Source organism: Polyodon spathula, chromosome 7 (genome assembly GCF_017654505.1).
Source record: "Polyodon spathula isolate WHYD16114869_AA chromosome 7, ASM1765450v1, whole genome shotgun sequence".
In the NCBI taxonomy this organism is placed as follows: Eukaryota; Metazoa; Chordata; class Actinopteri; order Acipenseriformes; family Polyodontidae; genus Polyodon; species Polyodon spathula.
Genome location: NC_054540.1, coordinates 46,789,017 through 46,799,679, shown reverse-complemented (window position 1 = coordinate 46,799,679; position 10,663 = coordinate 46,789,017). Strand labels below are relative to the sequence as shown.

The following is a 10,663-nucleotide window of genomic DNA, read 5'->3' as shown; positions in this document are numbered from 1 at the left end:
TGTGTATGTTCACAAGCCTACCTATTTTGCTTTCTGAACGTTGTCTAAATCACCTTTTCTCTGAACAGAATTGAGAAAATGTTTTTGGAACCTTTATCCATGAGGTTTAATTTAATATTTTTTAGGAAGAATAAGATAAGAAAACTTTTATGACCTGCTTCTTATTTCCCAGACGTAAATGATATGCTGTTTAGAGTTAAATTAGTTCCCTATCGTATTAAATGTGTAACACGGTGAAACTTGTTTGCAATATTGTTGTGTTTGTCTGAAATGAGTGAATGTGTCAGTCATTATCTCCAATCAGACATCATTGCATTTATTTATTTTTTCGCCCTGCTCTTGCGGTATAACTAACTGGTTTACATCTGCATCTTTAGCACAGTGTTTGCGCTTTCTCGCTCATTCTGAAAGAAATCTGCTCTGCGAAGCGCGTCCACGCGTGCACCCTGTGGGCGCGCTCTTTATGACGAGAGAGAGAGCGAGAGAGAGCGCACCAGGAGGGGGGCCCAGCTGCAAAAAAAATCGATGTAACAATGGCAGCATCAAACACCTTTTACAAGATGGGGAAAAAAATAAAAGCACCAGCATAACATACAAATTCGAGCTAAAAAAACACGAAGCAATTGCATGCACAAATGAAATGGTGCAACTCCTTGTTTGTTTCATGGAAGAAGAAGAATACTGTAAAATAAAATGGAGCTGTAGTACTGGGGGGGGAAAAAAAGCCTGTCTCCATCACTGAGGCGCGTCCACCTGCTGATATCGGAGGGTTCGGGGCAGAAACCATGGAGAAGTGGTTGCACTGAGGGGAAAGACGAGTACGGTAGTAGGAGGTGGGCATTCCGGGTGACAGAAAAAGGGCACAGTTTGGGTGCATTCGGAGGTAAGTCAGATTTGATGCCTTCTTGTGGAAGAATATGCTTTTATTAGCACAGAGTAAATGCAGAAACAGTGCGCAATGTGCCCACCACTGTATTCGGGAAAAAGGGGCCTTTTTATTTGGTACGAGACTCTGCTGGGAATGCAATGGTACACGTTTATCTGTGGCACAGATAAGTTTGACTGTATTTAACCAAAAGCAAGTCACTATGGGAACGGCATCATAATTTTGAAAATGTAAATGTAAAAAGTGGTTCATTGCATTTGATGACAGCACATTTGTTGTGAGGTAAACAACATTAAATATACAAGTATGTCTTTAAACCGCCTTTACCTATAACCGAACAAGATGCATGTGTGATATTTATTTAAAGGTACAAATAATTTAAACACAATAAACGTGTATTTATTTATTTTTGTTTAATTATTTATTTTTGTATCCATTCTTTTATTACATTGTATAAGACACCAATGTGTTCAACAAAATTAGTGCAAGTGTACATGTTTTTTTTTTTTGTGTTTATCATTCTATAGCTTATAATGTATAGCTAGCTCTGTCTGTATTATGTAATAATATAAACTTGTATCAAAGTGCAATTCTTTCATTCGGTTCAATGAGCAAATGTTATAACACGTAATGACAGTGCGCGAGAGCAAACCTCCTTTTTTGGATGTTCGTGAACATGTTTAATTGCAGCTGCTGAGCACCCTAGGTGTACTGCGAGCTGTGGCTAGTTATATTAATACTGTGGCAGTAATTTCGGTAATTGGATGAAGAGACTAGAAGGAAAACGTTCGGTTTGGCAACTGCCAAGGATGCAGTAGTACAATGCGGGGTTGATAACTGCTGGAAATATAGACGGTGGGAGATGTTTGCACGGTAGATTGTGTTAACAAAGCTGTAACAGATGCATTTGCTTAATCAAGTCATTTGAACACGTACAATATTTATTTATTTAAAACCTGAGACACTTGAATTTAAGACGTTTGTTTATTATTTATTTAAAATAAAGTTTCTATACAGTCGTACAGGTGTTTTGTTTTTTTTAAAGGCTTATTTTTAACGTTTTATTTCACACGTTCTAAAGTTAATGGCACCACTGTGTGATGAAATGTACTGAGCACCCCCTCGGTTTGTTTTTGGCTGTGATCAGATTAATAACTAAAAAATCTGTATGACAGTTGAGTGGCTATTTTGCCAATCTCACACCAGTGGTATTGTATTTGAGTTAAAATCACAGTAAACAAAACACTATTGGCTGGTTTCACATACCTTGACTAGCACTAATCCTGGACTACATCCTTATTTTAAAGGTGAAGTAGTACAGGGTTAATGCTAATCAGTGTTTGAGTGAATGGAGGATTTTAAACAGCAGCAGGTTTAAAAGGTTTATTTTGTTCAATATTTGAAGCCTGTAGGCTACTTTCTCCAGGCTGGTTTGTGTAACATATTATTTTATAATTGTATTAATCCTACCCTGTAGTTCTCAAATTTTTATTGGTACAAACACATTTTGCAGCTGTGTTTATTTATTTATTTATTTATTTACTATAATTCAGGATACATATTTTTGCATGCTAAATAAAGCAATGTATTAAAACAAACAAATAATCAAACTCTTTCCAACCCAAAGAAAGTGGGAGACAAATAACTGAATAGTGCTAACAGGAGTTCAGATACATTATTCGAAAGCCTTGGTTGGCTCTCTTTTTAACAGGTTCCTACAGTTGTTTTTCTGTGATGAATGGGAAGGGGGCCAGATGCAGCAACCTCATTTTGAGGGATTTTTTAGGGATCTCTCTGCAGGCTTTGGACACAATTCCAAAACAGTATTATATAGACATGTATAGGTTGGCAGGTAACATGTGGCAAGTTCTTAAGGAAGGGTTCTTGGATTAAATGAAAATGAAACTTATAATAGAGGAATGAACACGCCACAGGCTTTTTTTATTGGCAGAGAGGAAGAACGGTTCCAAATGACAAGCTGAATCCATTGCCGCTTTCACTGGCGTTTTTCCTTTTGTCACATAAGGAATGTAAAGTTGTAGTTAGACTGGAACACATTTTAGCTGCATTTTCTTTGCTTTCTTTTTTGTACAGTAAAGTATTGACTGATAGATGGATCTTTAACATTTGCAGATAACTTCGTAACCTTTTTACTGTGTCACATTTAACGAGACACAAATTGCTGACGGGGGTTGCTCCTCATTTAATGTATTTTTACCACAGCAATTTGGCAGCACATCTCTTAATTGGTCTGAATCTTAGCACCCCTAGCAAGACTGCAGTGTTATAGACGTGATCACTGCTGCTGTATCTGTAGTAGCATAACTTGCATTGCAGCCAGACTCCCTTTTTTGCTATGTTACTACTTTGTGATACAAAGCTGCAATATACTGCTGTGTAGTTTATTGTAGTAACACTGAGGTATATTATTTGCTAGGGTAATTGCATTAAAATGTGTTGCACTAAAGCTCTATTAAAGTTAACTGGACTACGTTTGTACCCTGTGATCTATGGTAGTTACATTAAATGCATTACATAAAAACAAATGTTTTTAACCAAAAGTAATTGCATCCTTGGGAAGTAATCCATTTTTCGACAGCAGTCTCTGTATTTGTTGTTGGCAGTGCCTGCTTTTCTAAGACTATAGTTGGTCCTTTTTCCTCTCCTGTTCGCCACCACTGAACCCAGTCAGCGACTCGCACAATCTCTTGCAGACTGGCATTGTTGAGTTACCAGCTCATTTTATTTTGAGTGAGGAGAGGGGGGGCTCTATAGGAAGCAGGTCATTGACGCAGAGCCGCACAAGTCTGTTTAGGGGACCTGGAGGCCATTTTGAGAGCCGTACAGTATTAGGCAAATAGTCTGCCTCTGTGTCAACTTATGTCTTGTGTATATAAAGCCTGGTATCAAAACGAGTGTGTTTGTGACACAATGGAAGTGGTCTAGCCCTTCTTAAAACACTGCAGGCTCTGCTCTCTGTCTTGTGGCCACTGTCTTGGTTTCTGTCTTAAGCAACTTGCCCCCAGACAGAATTTAAAAGGTTTTCTCAGGGTATCTCCATGCAGACTGTGTGACCCCTTGCAAGTCACACATTGGCAGCTACACTTAACTACTCCACTCCCCAGTTTAACACAGATAGGCAGGTTTCTGCAAGTGCTGCGGGGTGTGTGTTAAGTGTCGTACAATTACAGGACAGATAATTTATCTCTCTGCCTTTTGCTATCTTTGCTGTATAAAATGCAATTAAGGTGGTGCGCTTCAGTTTATGAAATTCATCAATTCTCAAACAGTTATGTGGTGGTGTTAAATATACAGTATACCACCACATTGGACAAAGTAAACACAAAAAGGGATCCTCTTGATTAAGTTTTCCACCTTCCTATCACAAACCCACGAGTTGTGCAGAAGAATATAAAATAAGAAAGGTGTTAACTATGCTAGACTGTGAGGATAATGGCTTTTTATGAACCAAAAACATCATATTCTGTGCCCTTTTTTTCACAAACACATTAAACAAATGTTTCTGTAAATTGTTCAAACCAAGTAGACCCAGAGACAAATTACTGTATGAAAATAAAGTATTCGAGTGAAGAGTTAAGAGAAATGAAACTACTGCAGGTCTCGAGTTTTTCTGCAGTGTCACTGTTTGGGGGTGGAGGTTCCAGCAGTGACAGGGTATACTACAGTGGAACGGGACAAAGGACTGCTCTAGAATTACTCCCTTCCTGATCACTTTCTACCAAAAGCTGCAGTGCATTCCCCTTCAGTCTAAACCACCTGTACAGTCAGGCCAGCAAAAATGTTAGTTGCAAATTGCAGATGATTACATGTAGTTGTACCTTTTCCCACCAATTACTCATTTCAAAGTAGGTGGAAAGGGCTTGTCACTATTTCCATTGCAGACCTAAGATTTGTTTTAAAATGAGGCAATTGGGACTTAATTGGCCCCCATTTTTAATATGTTCTCATGTTTAATACGTTCTCATGGTTAATACGTTCTCATGTTTAGTATTTTTCATATGCACCCCTCCCTGTGTGATTTATAAATGAATATCCAATCGGCTTCAGTTTCCAGCTTTCAAAGTCAAAGTAAACCCTTTCTATAAAGTCTTGCTTTCTTTTTTTGATGTTGTTAAAGCATTGCTGTTCAACACAGCTGTACGTTACCTGTACGTAGCTAACCTTGAAATCCACGTTGCAGTTTAACGTGAGTTTCAAGACCTGAGAGGATCTGCAGTATCTGCAGGATAATGACTGCTCTACTATGAGCCTGATTGGCTGAGACAATCGTTGAAGTTTATGATTGGCTGAGACAATTGGTGGGGTTTGTGATTGACTGAGACAATCGGTATGGTTTATGATTGGCTGAGACGATCAGTGTGGTTTGTATTTTGTTTTCATTGTAGAGCGCCTCAGGTTCTCTGTGTTGTACTGTCTTCTTTGCCTGTGTTCTGAATTCTGTCATCAAATTTACAGTTCACCCACAATTTCAATAAGATCTCAGTGCTAGTTGCTAGTAAACTAACATTCTGGATAATGCCTGTGCCTGCCCTTTCTACAATTGTTCATTATTCACTTTTTATGGTTTAATCAGTTTTCCTATTTCAGTATATCAAGTATTTTACCTTATTTGTTTTTTTTTTTCATTATTTAATTTCACCTAAGTGGGCTAACTGGACCTTAATGGATTTTTTTTTTCACCATGGGATTTAATTGGCTCTGTACTAATTTTTGTATTTGCATTGTTTTCATCTTCCAACTAGAAAGGTATTGCAGAATGGTAATGCTCAGAGATATTTTCAGCTGTTTTGTAGGAGTGTTTTGGATAAACAGTTTGGCATATCTGTAACTTAATTTTTTTTGTTCCCCGCCATTATGAATCTGTATACAAATGTTCTAATCAGTTCAACAAGACTTTCTGAGTTTATCACACGTTTGAATAAAAACAAGCGTACAAACAAGAAAAAAATGGAAACATGCACATACAATTGCCATGTATGTCTGTTGCAGAAGCATTCCTATACATGGCCTGCCTTTCCATACATGTAAACGTGCTACAGTAGTTTAACTTTTTATAGCTGGGGCCATTATCATTAATTTATTACGCGTTGGTATGAGAGAGAATTTAGTACTGGAGAATGCCTGCAGTGCTACCTCTAAATGCCTGTCGCGTTTGTTGGAACATTTGCCCTAGCACTGTAAACAGTAGGAGAGGATACGTAAACAAAGACAGCCATCCACAATGTGCAAGTTGATTAGTAGTTGGATGTTGTGTTAGGTTAATCTATTTGGAATGGGGGTGGGGGGGCCCCTTGAAGTCCTACACAGGGTCTTGGTTATTTAGGAAATGAAACCCTTTAACCAGATTCAAACACCCCCTCGTTGTTGGGTTTAGAGGGATCACCAAAGTGTTCATGTCGTCTTGTCAATAGCAATCTCCATACCGTTGTGCAGCAGAGGCATGGCCTTTGCCCTTTAATCACCCTGTGTTGAATAGGGAGTTCATTTAAGGGGGATTGCATCTTGTTCTTTGCGGTATATTGAGAGAGCTCTTCTGAATGCCTAAAGCCTTTTCCTGAAAGCTAGCTTTTCACTGCTGTCAAATTTCACAATCCCAAGAAGCCTGATCCTTCTGTCTTTTGCTGTCCACAAAGGTTTTCTGGCAACTCTCTTCTCCAGTATGGCTCATGGGGTTGTTTTGTGGCAGCTGCTTTTACCAGGTAAAGAACAGTGGTGGCTTTAAGGCAGTTTTATTCTATTACAGTTCCTGGTAATTGCAATAATCTGTGTGGCATTAGTGCTTATCAGGAGCTGAGGTAAAGTATTATTCATAATGGTCAGGCTAAGGAAGATGACTTTCTGTAGAACACTGCGAAGGAGAGCTGTCGTTGTTATTGGGACTTGAGCAGCCAGATTCTAACTGTGGTAAGGGGTGGATAAACCAGCTTGTGTTTTATTTTTATTTTTTTGGCATGTAATAACACACAATGGACCAAATACAGTCTAACACCTTTAATACACAAAGGGACTGAGCATTAATATTGACAAAAACTGTAATTGACTTCATTAATAATCTGGAATACCACAGAAGAAGTGTTGATACAACGATTATTCCTGTTCTGTAACTCAAGTATATTACTAGGCACTGTGCTGATTACAATACTTTTCATGAATACAATTTATTTTCAATTTACAGTCTATTATTAATAAGTGTACAACAAGTAATAATTAAACAAAAGAATGCTGTACTCAGGCACTTTGCAGTGTTCGGCTTGCCATATTATGCTGCCTTACTTTATATTCAGAATATTTCAATATTGTACTGCAACTTACTTAACACCTTCAGTCCTGAGTGATTTTTGTCAAACTTTAGAAGGAACTCCTTTATTCACTGTATATGAGAACAAGACAATTATTTTACATATATTTCTACACTACCTCAGACTGGGACCTGGGAGTCTCATGAGGTTCCAATGTGATTTCCGATGGCATATGTTCACATACGGCGCTAGGGTTTGGCGGAAAGAGGATTTCTGGTTAAAACCCTTACGGTTTTATGTTAAGTGATACTAATAAAAGTGGTATTATCAGGCGCTTGGCTGACATTGTGATATCCAGGACGTTTCAATGCTGTGAAGTGGGGTTGACGTATGGGGTGTTGACATGTGAGTGCACCCAGTAGGTAACAGCATCAGTTGAATGGGATCAGGACCAGCTGTAGGATCTGATTTACAGTACCGGGTGTCAGACCAGGTCACAGATCAGCTTTTCAGACTCACATTTTATTGGAAAATGTACATCATAAACTTTGGATGTGCCCAAACATTCCCAGAGGGTAAAAACCTGCTGATCCATATACAGCATGGATCTGTCTGCAGAAACCTTGCAATGGTCCTCTATATTGAGCTGTTAGATAAGCAAGCTGTTAGTCACCCAGTAAACATTAATTGCCCAGTTAGTTACTTTGAGTTAGAGAGGAGATAATTAATCTTCTGAAGGATTTTCAAACTCGGATGAGGTTTATGATACACAGATTTAACACATGCTTTGAATTCCTGGATGTTGTTTTTAATGACAGATGATGGTCATAATAATAATAATATAATAATATAATAATAATAATAATAATAATAATAAAATTGAATTCTTAATATTACTTTATGATCATTTGAGGTCTAAATTGACCATGTCTAAATAAATCAAGGACCTAAATAAAAATTATCGAGACTTTCATACCATTATCATTTATGTCTAAATTTCTGGTTTAAGGAATTGAGGTATCAAATACAAGTCAGGACATCATCATTTGCCACTCTGAGCTCTGCATTCACAAGAGGACCTTCATTTCTGTGACCAGAAGCACACAGGTCTGCAGATTATCAGATCCCCAGATTTAAACTCAGAATTTCATAACAGCATCAACAAATGATCTAAGTAATCAAGACCCAAGTAGAAAATTGATACGGATATCAGCTTCTATTTTTTAGAATGACTTTCCAGGTTAAATTCTGAACATTCATCATATATCCACATGATCACATTGCTGTTGTCCTTTAGTGTTATATATTATCTTACGCTTACGTTGCCAGTTGTAAACTGCACAGCTCGGCTGAGCTCTGTGTACTGGCTAAATCTGGCAATGCTATGTAACCTGATAGAACTACAGCAGCCAGACATTGAAAAGTTTGTATTTTAGTTTTTTACCAACAGCTATGGTGTCTAATAGTACCTGCTTGGGTTTAATTCATTCTGCAGGTTACCCCCAATGTTCATCGGTCCAGTGTTTGATTTCCTCATCCCAGCTGTGAAATGTAAACAGTCTGTCCCTCACACAACTAATTAATTAGACCATAATAGCATGAGAACATTTACAAACAAGAGGAGGCCATTCTGCCCATCTAAGCTCATCTGGCTCATAGTAGTTGGTTGATCTCAGAACTTTGTCAAGTTGAGTCTTAAAGGATCCAAGTGATTCTGCCTTAAGAACATGACTAGGTAGTCCCTTCCATACCATGACCATTCTGTGTGAAGAAGTGTCTCCTTCTCTCTATCTCCATTTCATTTCCAACTGTCTTCTCAGGTCCAGGTTTCTGTACTGCACTGCATTTATTGTGCAGGTGGCATCCCTGATACACAAGCCATGTTGTGTATAAAAGCATCTCCCTTTTGTACAGCAAGTCAGTTTCAATCATGATGGGCAAGACAGCAGCTCTTACTCAAATGGTTTTTAGTGTTTATTTGTATCTAAAACATTTAGCCTGGGGTTGACAAGTCAGAAGGAACCATTGGCTTGTTACAGTATCACACTCCACAAAATGTGTTCAGTTTGAACGCAGCAGGGGTGCTTGGTTGGCAGGTGCTTCTTCAGCCAAGACTGCAAACATTCCTTAGGATTCACAAGCAGCATGAAACTGTGAGTAACTCACAGACTTTGATTCATATTCCCAGAATGTAGTGGGGACAAATATCATTTAGAAAAAAATGCACTGGAGGGTTTCAAGTGAACATTTTAGGATGGTTACTGTACATACTAGATGGCACTCAGGCTACACATTAAGGACATTTCCATAAAATACAGCCAGAATTGTTTATCATTTACGTGACCATTATGGTGATGACGAACATTAGTATTGGAGCCCACTCTTTCTAACTGACACTGTAGTCCTGTCAGTGGAGTCAAACAAGTACCTCCTGGGTTTCAGAAAGAAATATCACAGTAAGAACATTTGCAACCAAAACAAGCAGTATTGCAGCAATCAATAGCATGCATTGATTAAAGAAAATGTACAACAGGGAAAGGCCAGTGAAGTGTTGTGTTTGGCAGCGAGATAGGGAGATGCAATGGGCTTAGCTAAACATCTGTGTGTTGCAGATAACATGTGCCTACCAGAAACATTGCATTATTGATTTGGAATTTAGAAGGACCTGATCCTGTAGAAAACAGGCTTATTAAATGCATGGCTTGAGCTTATCCATTCCTCATTGCCCTTTAGCAGCAGAGAGAAGTGGCCCATGTTTTATTGTCTTGAGTCGTCAAAGTATATGGGGTCCTCTGTTTATCCTGAGAGATATGGTATCATGAGTTCTACATCCATATGCAATCAGACCGAAATACGCTGCCTTGTATAATTTGTTATACATGATACTGTGGCATTTTGTTTGCAGCATTTTTATTCTTGACTCTTCATGGCTGTCTCAGGAAACTACAATTGTTAATTGCTTAATTTAGGTCCCGTCAGTCTGTGTTTTCATGATGTTGATCACTATACAGCTTTGGTAAGGGAGGAGAATGTAGGTAAAATAGTTCATTTTAATATTTGGTTGCAACAAACCATATTAAATACATACAATTGGAGAACAAGTCTGATTTCAAAAATGAAAATGAATTGTACAGAATGCATGGGCCTGAAAAGTCTGTGCACCCATTATTTTGGACAGACATTTTGTCACACTTTTAGCACCCCTACAGTGTAGTATACCTGGCATACTGCTTCAAAAAAATAGGGGTGATTATCGTTGAGCATGTCCATCTGTCTGTCACACTACACTGGGTGAACACAATAACCACCTTGAATTTGCACCAGTCTTCACCAAACATACCCTCCTGTATATATGTGTTGGATTGTATGTGGCTATAGTCGGGTTAAACTGTCAGTTTTATATGAATATTTGTATCCTGTAGCTGCACTCTTTCACTGATAATAGATTGTAGTCAGTGTTTATGTATTCGAGAATAACCCAGATTACTAACATTTTTAAAAAGTTGTAACATTTTGA

At 38.2% G+C, this 10,663-nt stretch overlaps 1 protein-coding gene across 1 annotated transcript in view; it reads left to right on the top strand.

Annotated features, from left to right (window-relative positions):
• The first annotated feature begins 489 nt into the window (after window positions 1–489).
• Window positions 490–10,663, top strand: part of LOC121318677 (neurite extension and migration factor-like) — a 103,205-nt gene continuing 93,031 nt past the window's right edge. Inside the window, exon 1 of the mRNA XM_041255603.1 lies at window positions 490–883. The gene's annotated coding sequence lies outside the window, so the exon portion shown is untranslated. The remainder of the gene's footprint in view (window positions 884–10,663) is intronic.